This window comes from Pan troglodytes, chromosome 4 (assembly GCF_028858775.2).
Source record: "Pan troglodytes isolate AG18354 chromosome 4, NHGRI_mPanTro3-v2.0_pri, whole genome shotgun sequence".
NCBI lineage: Eukaryota > Metazoa > Chordata > Mammalia > Primates > Hominidae > Pan > Pan troglodytes.
In genome coordinates, this window is record NC_072402.2 from 133,863,382 (window position 1) to 133,876,889 (window position 13,508).

The 13,508-nt window shown below is 42.5% G+C and overlaps 1 protein-coding gene and 1 long non-coding RNA gene across 7 annotated transcripts in view; one reads left to right on the top strand and one right to left on the bottom strand.

The window, feature by feature from the left end:
* Nucleotides 1-3,235: 3,235 nt before the first annotated feature.
* On the bottom strand, nucleotides 3,236-7,156 carry LOC134810107 (uncharacterized). Its single transcript, XR_010157332.1, has 2 exons — nucleotides 7,073-7,156; nucleotides 3,236-3,504 (listed from the first exon to the last, which is right to left on the bottom strand). It is a non-coding gene; the product is annotated as an uncharacterized LOC134810107 (long non-coding RNA).
* Nucleotides 5,996-13,508, top strand: part of SMAD5 (SMAD family member 5) — a 50,442-nt gene continuing 42,929 nt past the window's right edge. Inside the window, exon 1 of one of the 6 annotated variants that reach the window (XM_001169564.6) lies at nucleotides 5,996-6,683. The gene's annotated coding sequence lies outside the window, so the exon portion shown is untranslated. Of the gene's footprint in view, nucleotides 6,684-6,704; nucleotides 7,683-13,508 lie in introns of those variants that run through there. The other 5 variants (XM_001169580.7, XM_001169547.6, XM_054684623.2 and 2 more) reach the window with 5 other exon arrangements.

The window sequence follows — 13,508 nt, forward strand, 5'->3', positions numbered from 1 at the left end:
AGGGCAGCCCTATTTAACTCTGGCTGCTCTGTCTAACAGCAGCCATCCTTTTTCATCCCAGCACTCTCTCCCCCAACTTCCATTCATGGTTTTATTTTTCTACAGGTACTTGTTACCATGGGACATATTAAGTTTTATTTGTTTTCTCACTATTAATAATTATCTGTTTATTACAGCTTTAACTTTTGTCTGTTTTGTTTAATGTCCTATTCCTTATGCCCCAAACATTCTTGGCACATATTAGGTATTCAATAAATATTTATTGCCTTATTGAATAAGAGCATTAATTTAATAAATGAATAAGTAAATGAGGGTGAGAGACAAGGTAAGTGAAGAATGTTTTTAGTTGGCTATTCCTTCATAACAAACAAACCTAGAATCTCAGTGGTATACAACAACAGACATTACTTTTTCTCACTCTTGGATCTGTGAATCAGCTTGGGTAGCTGTGCTTCAGGCTTGCAGGTCTGTTGAGCTAGGCTGTGGACTGTGGGTTGGGATCCACTCTGCTCCATGTGCATTTTCATCTTCCTTGGCTCAATGGCTACCTGGAGTCTGTTCTTCTAAATGGTAGATGGCAAAAACACAAAAGACCAAATTCAATTTCAAAGGAGCAAGGAAGAATATTTCACCTTCTCTGGTGGAAGATACTGCATGGCAAAGGGTATGAATGTATAATTCCGCAACAGGGGGAGATTGAGGATTAAAGACCTATAATCCAATCTTCCAATATGACAGCTAGGTATGGCTTGAACAACTACATGGATGGAACTGCCATTTACTGATATGGGGAAGACTGGAGCAGGAACAAGTTGGGGAGAGAGGATAAAAATTAGGAGTTCAAATTTTGACCTGATAAATCCAGTGAGACTGCCAATGATGGGAATCACAAGTGGTAGAAATGTAACTGGCTTAAGCAAAAGCAGAATATACTGGTGAATGTAATTGGGAAGTCTAAGGAGGATCTTCAGAGCTTCAGGTACAGCTGGATCCAGGAACTCAAAAAATTTTGTCAGGGATTTGACTTAGCTTCTGTTTCTTTGATCTGTTTCTCTTTTTTGGCTTCACTTCCAAGCAAACTCCCTCCACCTGGTGGTGAGATGGATCCTGGAAGCCTCAGAGTCACCCTTAGCTTAGCAATGACAGTAAAAAGAAGGACTTTTCTCTCTTATCCATACATCAGTCTAAGAGATGATATTGTTAATTTTGCTTAGGTCATATGTCCATTTATCTGATCTGTTTCTCTCTTCTGGCTTCATTTCCAAGCAAGCTCCCTCCACATGGTGGTGAGATGGCTTCAGGCAGCCTCAGAGTCACCCTTAGCTTAGCAATGATAGTAAAAAGAAGGACTTTTCTTTCTCAACATCCATACATCAGTCTAAAAGATGATATTGTTATTTTGCTTAGGTCATATGTCTATTTATCAACCAATCACACTGGCCTGGGTAGCTGGGGCACTATGATAACCCTCCTTGGTCATGTGCCCATCTCTGGGGTAAGGTGTCTGGTACTGTAGTTAATACAGTAAGGAAATGATATCACAAAGGAAGCAGGAAAAAGATGATTGGAAGGTATTGGGGCAGACAAAATCCAAACTACTGCAGTCTGGTAGAGATGGTAAGAGGGTAGTTGAACTTACGGGTCTGGTGTCCATTAGCCAAGTTCAATATGGGACCAGAAATTTGGGAATTGTCTATAACAGATGGTACTAGAGGCCTGGGAGTGAATGAGATTACCTATTGGAGTAAGAAGAGAAGAGGGTCTATTGTACTGTAAAATGAATACACATTTTATGTGACAAATAGATTTGCTAATTCATTCTTAGAAATTGCTGGCATATCAGGAGAATACATGTGTTTTTAAAATAAACACCTGTATGGCACTTACTTTGTGTCAGGAACTGTTCTAAGAACTTTGCAAGTCTCTATGCATGTAATCCTCATAATTCTATTAAGCTGATACTACAGTTATCCCCATTTTACAGATGAGGAATCTGAGGCAGAGATTGGGTTAAGAAACTTGTGCATAGTCATACAGGTAGTGAGATAGTCTGTGTTCAAACAAAGAAGTCTGGCATCAGAGTTCTCATGATTAAGACTTCATGTAGTTAAAGAGCTTCCTAGAGAACACGAAATTTCCATCTCTTTCCCCTCTCCTCAATTCCCTAACACTTTCAGATTTTCACCTGCTGCTCTGGATTTGTGGTGGGGTACACACGTGGTTTGGCTCATCTGAGACTGTCTCTGAGGATGAAAATTGAGAAGGTAGAACCCCGGAGGTTATTCAAGTTAACTTGGGGGGTGTTCGCCATCAGGAGAAACAGATGCTGTTTAAGTCAGGAAGAAATGAGTGTTCGCTCCAAGGCCTGCTTCAGAAAGCCTCTTTGTTTTATGACTCTGGGTGCAAGCAACCCTTTTAATTTTGTGTCTTGGATTCCAGCCATAGGAGGCCTTCTTTAATGTGGCAGATGGCTGGAGACAGGCAAGCCAGGTTTCTAGACTCTACATTAAGCTGCCTTCCCTAGAGAGGAGTCTCCTAATTATGTTGCTCTGAAAAAGAGAAGAAAAGATACCTTAAAATGGACACATTAAACTTATACCACGTGTAAAGTAACCACTGTCTTAAGCATCTGCAAACATGTGGAGGTCAGGAAACCTTTGAGAATCTGATGAAAGCTATAGGCTTTTTCTGCAGAAAATTTGTATGTAGGTATATACACAAAAATGTGCACATTAATTCCCGGGGGTGGGGTCACGGATTCTCTGATATCCGTCCCTGAAGCTTCAAGGAGTCTGTGGCTGCCAGATTCCTGTGCTTTGAGTGGAGGCAGCTGTCATTCTTTTACTTTCTCATTTTTCAATACATTATGATCTCAACTTCTGAGCTATGAAAATAAAGGGTCTGTGGATTATAAGGGAAGCATTTCACACCAGAACACCAAAATTTTACTGGAAAAAACTCCTTTCAAATATTGGATAAAATTACTTTTGCATATTCTCTGGTCAGCATGGAAGGTTCGCTCATTCTGTTAAAGACTGACATGAAATCTCTTCTGACAAACATGATGAGCTTTTTCTTACTGGATTGTGGGGTGTGCCTCTGCACATCATTTCCTTGGAACCTCACTCATCTCAGAACTCCTCAGTTGAGTTCTGGCTTCTGCACTGTTTCCAATATTAAGAATTGGGTGCAGTGGGCAGTCTGCCAATTAAAGAATAACACAGAATTCTCAGAATTTGGAAAGGAAGCTTTATTGTTTCCAAGGACTCTGCTGGAGGAGTCATACAAACTTCGCCATTTCTTCCTCTGATGTCCATGTGCCATGATTGTCTGAGGAAGGGAGAAAAAGTCTTTGAAGTGGCTACCAGGATCCTTTGCAGATCTCTGGGATGTCATTCACTCATGCTTCTATGCTGGGTGACTCCTACCATCATCACATTCTTCCAATTCTCCCAGTAGGGTATGCAGTAGTCATGTAGGCAGAGCCTTCTGAGCTACAGCAAACTACAAAATTAAGATATTTATTAATGATTTTCAAACCAAAAACAATTTGCCTCAATTACCAGACATTTTAAAATTAAAAAATACAGAAATGTTTCTAAATTATTCCAGTTCTTCATCTTCCATATATTGTCTCACCTTTCCTGAAAGTTGCCTCCTTCTTAGACCTGAAAAACTCAAGGAGGGAGTAGGTCATGGGCTAAACATTTAGGCTAATTCTCTACATGAAATTGATAATATAAATGATTATTGAAAAAATTCAAAGGAAAGGATCATTTCTTCTGTAAACATCAACCCAACCCAAGAAAAATTATTTGGGATTTAAATCAGGGTTTCTCAACCACAGCACAACTGATATTTTGGGTTGACTAATTTTTGGTAGAAGGAGGCTGTTCTGTGCATTGTAGCATGTTCAGCAGTGTCTCTGACCTGCAACGCCTAGATGCTAGTAGCACCGCCCTCCTAGTTGTGACAACCGAGAACATCTTCAAACATTGCCAAATGTTTCCTGGGGGTGCAGTCACCCCTGGTTGAGAATTATAGGACTAAATTGTCCAGAAATCGGTTTCTCTACAAGTAAAGTAAAATTGAGTATTGGAGTTGCTTTTATCTGGTCTTCTTGATCAGGTGAATGGCTAAATGAAAAAAGCAGTTTGTCTATTTTGATGCCCCACTGACTATGTCTATCTGTTCAGATCATCCTGTTCTACATTTGTTCTTAGATCCCATTTGATTGCCAAAAACAGGGACTTCCTTACTTCGTTCTTATGGTTCTGGGATGCCTGTTCATTTGCTGTTTTATAATGTTTTTGACTGTATAGATATTTAGTGATCCCTCTGATTTTCCATAGCCTTTGAGGTCTAGGTAATTTCTTAGACCTTCGGAAGGCTGCTGGTGTGGTACTAAAATCTCCATTCCTCTCTTCTATGTTATCTCTTCCAACTTGAGACCTAAACTGAGCTCAAATAGCAAGTTGGAGAGGCTGGAGTCGCTGGCTGATTTGATCAGTATGTGGACACATAACTTAGGAAGCAAAACTGTTGGCTATGAGATTACATATGTGATTATGAAAAGGAATCTTGTAATCACAAATTCTTCTGACGTATGTACAGTGACTGCAAAACAGCAAATAATTTGTTTTGGGAAGGATTTTATTGGCTGTTTGAAGTGAGGAGTATCTCTACTATACAAAATATTTAAACCAAATTGTTATGTCCTATAATGTTCAACAAAGCACTCTGCAAACATCAGTTCTGGAAAAAAAAACGTATCCTCCAAGGCAGGATTATATGCACTTCTGGGAGTTGTAAACCCATGCAGGCTCCAGAAATATTTGCCTTCCAAGGGCTGGAAACTTCTGAACTAACAACAAATAATCAGTGAGTGTGACAAAGAGTTAAAGTACACAGACTTTACTTTCTCAAAGTTTATGATGTAGTAAAGAAGTTTAAGATGGAGACCTGAAATTGCAAACTGGTGGCCAGTAGGCTAAATCGGGACCATGGATTTGTTTTGTTTGGCTTGCATGTAGTTGGCCTCCAGAATGTCTAACAGAGTGAGAGGAAGGGAGCGGGGTGGGGGGCGGGAAGGAGACAGGCAAAGAGAGAGAAAAATAGAAAGAAGTTGCTAAACAGATATAATTGAGATTTTCACATAAAAATCTAAATTTCCAGCTTTGCTTGAAAAATCAGAATATCTGCCAACACTGGGTCCTTATTCCCACATTTCCCTATGGTAACAGTTGGCTGGAATGAAATAGCAGTGACCCCTTTGGTCTCTGGAACTAGACACTCACTCTCTGGTCTCTTCCCCCACTTCCCCTTCACTCCTTTACTAGGCCTCTGTCACCATTTGAGATGGCCACCCCTAATGCAGAGACTTCTGGAACATTTATTTAGTTTCTTCTCCACAGAAATAAACTTCTAGAGCCTGGAGCAAAATAGTGGCTGCGCCATTTGTGTGTCAGATGAGATGACCCTGGCTCAGGCCATGGAGGTGGCAACTGAGGTGTGAGAAATGGTCAGATTTAGGATAAATTTTGAAGAAAGAGTCAGTAGAATTTCTGATAGATTGGATTAGGTTGTGAAAGAGCATTCCAAAATGACCCCGATTTTGATTTTTACTTATTTTAAAAAGAAAACCTATAATAGAACATTGGAGAGCCAGTATTGACCTTTTAAAATAAAAACAAAATTATTCAAAAGCTTTTTCTTACTAGTACTCTTCAAATCGGGTACCCTATGTGGTACCAATATTATATTCTGGGAAATACTGACGGTTTTGGAAATTTGGAGGAAAAAGCATCGAGAAGAGCTCCAATTACTTAGAAAAGAGACTCCAGGAGATGGGGTGGTGTATATAAGCCTATGGATGGCGTCTCAGCACCTCAGTGGCCCCGCCTGTCCAGGGGCTGGGTCCCCACGGGATCTCCCTCCCCACAAGGAGGTGGAGAGGCTATGTGTCTTGAACAACTGGGGTTGCGATCCAGTGTATGGGCAGTCCCACTCCTGGAACTCCAGGGTGGGCACTCGCTCCATTTCCACAGGCCCTCAAGGGTTCCAGGATTGCCCCGTGGGAGGGGTTTTAGTGCTGCATCCAGTAAGAAGCTGTAAGATGCTCAGAAACATGTTTTGAAGCTACTTTGCACAGAAAGAAGACTCTTCATTCAGATTTGTATTACAAATCAATAAAAGTAGCTAAGTTGTAGCCGAAGATGTTTTTGTTTACACTTTGTATGTGACAGAAAACCTCCAGTTGTCTGTGTCAAGGACAATTACTTAATTTTATTACAATGTATACTGATTTGGTTAGTGGAAGCTTCTAGCGCCTACTGTGGTGGTGGTGGGAGCTATCTGATTCCCATTCCCAGGCCTGGCCATCGACGCGAAGGCCTCCAGCTGATCGGAAGTCGGCGTTGGCCGGCGCGGAGCCCGGCGCGGAGGCTTCTTTCAGCCGCCCGGGCAAGACACCCCTCCCTCGGTCCCGCGGCGGTCACTGCGCCTCTGGTGCGCATGCGCCGACCCCAGCGGGCGTCCTCCCGGGCTCCCTCTCCCTCCCTCCCTCATCCGGGTCCTGGGCGAGCGGGCGCCGTGCGCGTGTCCCGCGGCGGAGCTGCTAATAAAGTTGCAGCGAGGAGAAGCGCAGCGACGGCGTCGGGAGAGCGCGCCCAGCCGGCTCGCGAGTGAGTGAGGGTCCCCGGCGCGCGCGGGCGAGGGGAACCGGGGGCTGCAGGCTCTGCCCCGGCGGACTCGGGCCGAGGCGGGGGCGTTCGGCCGCGGACGGAGCGGAAACGACCCGGGGCCTGTCAGGCGGGAGGTAGGCCGAGTCCTGGCCTGCCGGGGTCCCGGCTGGCGGACACGGTTGCGGCCCAGCGGCTGCGGAGGCCTCGCCGGCTGCCCGGGGCGTCCTGAGGCGGGGCCGGGGCTGGCCCTCGTCCCAGCCCCGCCGTTACCGCCCAGACTTTGGAGGGAGGCGTCTGGGACGCCCTGGAGGGGGACCCCCTGACCCCGCGCTGTCCTGGGGAGCGGTTTGCTTTCCTAACTCATCGGATGTACCACCCTGGATACACACCCTTGATAGGACTGCGGTGCTCGGCTGGGCAGCCTGGGCTGCTGCACTGCGAAGCTGTCCAATGGCTTGATGAATCCGTGCCGCCGTCGCTTTGTGTTTCAAAGATAAGGATCCGCGCTTATCGGTGGGAATTACACTCTGGGCAGTTGTGACCGGCTACTGCAATCAGCTGGTAGTTAGACCTGGTTTCTGCCACTTGCCATGTCAGTTTTCACCACTGCAAGGATTTCTTCTACTTCATGTAAACTTCTCTGTGCTGCAAAGAGAATGCCAAAGCAGCGTCTTTTTGCCTTCACCATATTCAGCCGCTGGCCGGGTCCTATACTTCAATGTCAGGGCTCAAATTAATATTCCAGTCTCTTCCCCTCCCCTTTTCCCCTCTCCCCCTTTCAGCTGCTGTTACTACGTGGAGTTTGGAGCCTAAGCTTTGAAAACTCCCATGTGGCGCGCCCGTCTTAAGTCTGAGCATGCTCAGTAGCCAAAACAGATTTTTGGTTGCAGAACTCGGGCGAGGATACTTGGGGTATTTGGACGTTTGCCGGCTTCCTAACAGAATGTTCCGATTCTGGTGGTGATGGCATTGGAGAATGGAGCTTAGGCAAGCCTGTAGGTGAGGAATGGCTGAACACCCTGAGCCAGATCTTTATCTTGATTGTAAAGACAATGTTTCCTGACCAGCTGGAGCTTTGGGGGGGGGGGGGGTGTTGCGGGGGGAGGGAGCAATTTTGGCTGCTTGTGCATTTAAATGGGTGTGGCGCTAAGTATATCTTGTTTACCTTATCTTTCTGTGGAAAAGTTTTGATGTCTAGGTTTGTCACATCATGCCTGTTGCCTAGCACTACCAAAAGGGTTCTTATCTAGCAGCAAAGATTGAATAGGTGGAGGTCGTGGCTTGGTCTCACAGAAGTTGAGAGGAAAGGGTACTTGGGTTGCGTTTTTGAAAATTCGGATTTAAAACTAGAGTACTTGAATTTCCTTAGAGTACCTGAATTGCCCAGAGTGAATTAGTTTTTAATTTTAATTTGAAAGACAAAAGATTGAAAACCTTAGTCCCAGTAGGTTTAGTAACATTCCAAATAGCTTACAATTTCTGCTAGATGCCAATGCAGTAGTGTCCGTTGTGGGGAAAACAGTACCTACACTCAGTGTGACAGTTTCACATTTATGGATCCAAATATCATTATGAAATTAGTGTTCCAAATTTAAGGAGCTATTTGCAGATGTATAGCAAATTATTTTAGTCTTTTATTCCTTTGGTAACTATTAATATTTTTTTCTCTACAGTGAAAATTGTAAAAATGCAAAACTTAGACAATTTAACAAAACTTAACCTTCATAAAGGTTGTAGATATTATGTTTAGATTTATAAAGTTTAATTTTGATGATTATTTGTGTGATTGTTCCTATACATCTTCCTTTCCTTCCCTTTCCACATTGCTGCTCCCTCAGTCTTTTTTACATTACTGCTGTTAATTTACCCATGTATCTTTGTTAAAAATACCTCATTCATCATTTTGTGCTTCCATTCCTTTCAGATCATAGCTGAAATAAGCAAGAAAAGTTAGATGAACCTTCTCAACTGACTTTACTCTCAGGTTTTAAAGGCATCCACATGATATGGTCTAGTTAAAAGGAGGAAGAGAGCAGCAAACTGGAAAAAAAGAATAAAATATTTTCGTAGGTTCTGTACAGATCTGGTAGTATTATCTGCGTGTCTGGTTCACTATGGTAGGCGCCACAGAAATGGGTAGATTGATAATGTGTTGGATTTCTTTCCCCTCTGGCAAAGTCAGCTATTAATTTCAGTGGGAGACAGTGGCAGAATGTTGTTACTAATGAGGTTTGAATCAGATTGTTGTTTACTGTTGGTTATGTAACATGTTGCTGGGAGTATTATTAAAAGTTGCATTCTGCAGCAAAGTAGAGGCAAGTAAATTCTGCTTACCCTCTTCACTGGGTTTTAATTCTTGGCTGAACCTGAAGGCACATTAGACTACGACCATAATTATACCTGGGCAGCCTGTTTCCTGTTTTCATCATGAACCCAAACATTATGATTTGCAGTGATGATCTTTTTTGTCCTTTGCATTGAACGGAGGCAGTGTGTTTTCTCCCTCTACTGAAAACAGATTTGTAACTTGGTCAAATTAAAGATTTTAGTGTTTTCAAAACTAGGCAGTAAAATACCAGTTTTTCATTTCTTAATACAGTTACTTAAGTTGAAATACCATCTAAAAAATCTATTTCATATATATTCTTTGTCTTTATGTAAATTTTAATATTACTAGTACTTTGTAGAGTTAAGGAAACTCTTTTTGTTTATGACATATCAGTGTTTATTATTACCAGATGTATATGTTGGTCTAGGCAATGAGCCACACATCTGGGTGAATTTCAGAGCTGACTTGAGTACGCTTGAGGATATAGGTGTCTATTCTCTTGGTTTATCAGTCTTCCCTATTTTTATTTCTAGACGATCTATATTCCTTGTATCTGTCTGTCTGTCTCTCTCTCTCTGTCTCTCTGTACACTAACCACAAAGAAGGCAAATAGTTTATTTCTTCAAATGTTACAAGCAGCTTATAGCCTATGGTTTGCCAGTCTACTCATAAGGTCAAAGACATTGAGTAAGATTCCCTTTTATAAGGGATACTAGTAGCCTGAGGAATGATTCTTGTCTCCACCAGTCTGGATATTCTAGAGAAAAGAATACCTGGATATTCTAGAGAAAAGAATATTCTAGAGAAAAGAAAAGGCCCAAGGAAGCTGGGGTGCAATATAGGGTGCTTTCCCATCAAAACAGATGATGAAGGACCCTTGGAAGCTGACCCATGGCATCCCCCCGCCACTGGGGTCTAGCTCTGTCGCCCAATCTGGAGTCCAGTGGCGCAATCTTGGCTCACTGCAACCTCCGCCTCCCGGGTTGAAGCAATTCTCCTGCCTCAGCCTCCCAAGTAGCTGGGATTACAGGCACCCACCACCATACCCGGCTAATTTTTGTATTTTTAGTAGAGACGGTGTTTCACCATGTTCGCCAGGCTGGTCTTGAACTCTTAACATACCTTGTTTTTCCACTTCTGAAGTTAATAGAATAATAGTCATTGGAATTTGCAGTTCATTGGTGTTGTCACATACCCTTTATCTCTAATCAGAACTCTGAATCTGAGAAGTTTGTTTACTAAATGGGAGGTAAAGATTTAGAACTCTTTTGGAAGAATTGTTAAAAACTAGATTGTTGTTAGGACTAATCTCATAGGCCACCTTAATCTTCTGACAGCCTTTGTTGTTTTCCAACCTGGAAAGATGGGGTAATTACAGAGTTCTTAGGTTTTTCATAAATAATCAGCTAGTTCTGGGCTATTTATTTGAGAGTGTCTCTCTCTGTCGCCCAGGCTGGGGTTCAGTGACGCGATCTTGACTCACTGCAATTCTGCCTCCCGGCTTCAAGCGATTCTCCTGCCTCAGCCTCCTGAGTACCTGGGATTACAGGCACCCACCACCACGTCCAGCTCATTTTTTGAATTTTTAGTAGAGATGGAGTTTCACCTTGTTGGCCAGGCTGGTCTCGAACTTCTGACCTCAAGTGATCTGCCCGCCATGGCCTCCCAAAGTGCTGGGATTACAGGTGTGAGCCACCGTGCCTGGCTGGGCTCTTTATTTAGTTTTGATTTTTTTTTTTTTTGCCTTGGGCAGCTAGGGGGGAAGTTTTTGGCCCAGTTCTAGTAGAGTGGTGTTTTCAGTGACTTTTCTTCCTCCTTTTACTGTATCCTAACTTGGTTGAGATGATATTTTGCAAGAAAGAGTTCTTTATTAAGTCAGTTCTGTGTGTGCAATACTATAATTGTAATTCACTTTTGGAAGCTAGTTATTAACATAACATTTTGTAACTAGGTTTTGCTCTCGAATTTTTTGGGACCCCCCCCGCATCTCTTCCTATAGCGTATATGTACTTTATAGACTGGTACAATATAGAAGTTTGAAAGTGATTTGACCTGTTAAGATTTTAGCAGGGTTTTTTCTTTTGATATCCATATATGTTGTTTTGTTATACCGAAAATAATAGAAAAAAACTAGTGTCCCATTCCCACTTTTTCTCTGAGCATAGCAACTAGAGTCTTGGGAGGAGGCTTACATCTTTCAGATTTAACTATGATCTCAGAATATGGCTGGTGCTTTCAAGGCAAGTTTTGTTTTGTTCAGGTTTGTTTTCATGATGTGTTAGGATCTGCCTAGTATCCTATCTGGTAGGCTGTACAACTTGAGTTCTAGTTATTCTGGTTTGTGTGTTCCCAGGAAGAGGGGGGTTCTGCAAAAATATTTAAAAGCCAGTCTTCTTCTGTTTTCTTCTTAGTCACATCTTCTGTCTACTTTACTCATTGACCATTTCTCATTCTTTGGAGATGAAAGTGTAAATTAAGTGAATGATGACACTAGAGCTGAAAAGTTACCCAGAGTCATGTTTATTCCCTTTTCTACTAAGCAGGGAACTTGAACTCTGGGTGCACATGAGTTCTCTGGAGAACATCTTCATAATGCACTGTAATATATGTCGTGTACACAGGTTAGCTCTCTGTGCTCCAGAGACACATTTTACGGTCATGATTTGGTATCTGCACTTGATGATTTTATAATTTAAAGGAATCACTACAAAGATTGACCAGCTCTGTGTCTGTTCCTGTGCCTACACGCCTGTACAAGCATACTCAAACACATCTGGTAGCAATGTAGGAAATCTTGCAGGCTCTGTAGGGGTGAGTGATACATTTAGATCAGGCTCTGTTTAATTAGGGGACTTAGAGGAGCAGGTGAAGCTTAAAGAGTGATTAAAAACTGGGAAACAAAAGTCTGGCTGTGGGAGATAATAAAGTAGAGAATTCTGTGGGCACAGAATAGGCAAGAAGATTATGCAGTGAGAAGTGTTGGGAATCATGAGTTCAGCTCCTGAAGGGCTTTGAAATCTGCTATGAGAACTTCTTATGTCTTTGGAAATTGGGAGCCACAGTTGAGGAAAGTGGTGATTTAAATGTTTCTCTGTGAAAATAATTTTGGCGCCCATGTAATTGTATCCTGTCTTTCTTGTAGATGTTCTTATAAAGAATAGGATTTCTGAATCTAGAAGAGCTGTGAGCAAACATGCTTTTGGTTTCCTTCTCCTCTCTGCGTGCAGTTGTGAATGTGGCTTACAAAGTTGATAGCAGTTGTATACCTGGATCTAGGGATGGTTTGACGGTGGTGGTGGTTGTCTACTTGCTGACACTTGGTGACTACTATTGATAATGAGAACCACAAGGGCAAGAGATTTTTAAAGCTTTACCCCCACATCCCCCCTGCCCCCAAAAGTTACCCTTAGGTTGTATGTATGCAAGTGTCTTTCTTCCATTGCAGGGGATCCTGAGCACCTTGGTTCCCAAGCCTCCTGCATGGTCCGAGATTCTTGTTAAAAATGTGGGCGGTAAGGCCCTTCTGCCAAGCTTAGTGAATCTGAATTTTGAGGGATGGTTCTAAGGAATTTGTTGATTTAAAAACCCCATGTCCAATTATTTTGTACAGGTTTGAATTAGAATACAATGGGTTGTGACCCATTATGGGCATTTATTTTCATGGGATGATGTGCTCAGGAGATTTTGTTTTGGCCAATAGTGTTGAGGAAAATGTGGGGGATTGGTTTGCTTGCCTTTTTATTTCAGATTGCAGCAGTCATAGAGATGTTGGAGCACAAAGTGAAAGAGTTGTTTCTGTGAATTCACTTTAGAAATCTAGCTGTGAGCTCTCTGTGTGTGTGTGTGTGTCTTTCTGTATGTTTTTCTGTATGTATGTGTGTCTCGGGGTGGGTATTGAAGTCAGTTTGTGTGTGTGTTTATTATGAAAGTTGGTCAGGATGTAGTACTTCCATAACCTTAGGTAAGAACAGGACCTTTGGGTTATTGATTCAACATGAATTCATTTGAAATAGAAGCTTTGTGAAGCTTAGCAACATTTTATTCATATGGTTAATGTGTATAAAACTTAACCCTGAATCTTCCTTTAGCTTTTTTATCTGCATTTGCCAAATCAGTTGATGTCAAACCCCATTCTCCAATTGTCCAGGCTGATACCTTGGAATCATTGTTAACTCCTTTGTTCTCATACACCCCATGATCTCCTTCATCAGGAAGCTTACTGTCTTTCATATGTCTGCTGCTCACCACCCCACTGCTATCACCCTGGTTGTAAGCCATCGTCATCTTCTCCCCTCCCTTAGATTACTGCATCTCTGAACTGGTCTCCCTGCTTTTATCATTGCTGTCCACCCCTCCTCCTGCTTATTCTCAACATACCAGCCAGGATTTATTTATTTATTTATTTTGAGACGGAGTCTTGTGCTGTCACCCAGGCTGGAGTGCAGTGGCATGATCTTGGCTCACTGCTACCTTGACCTCTTGGGCTCAAGTGATCC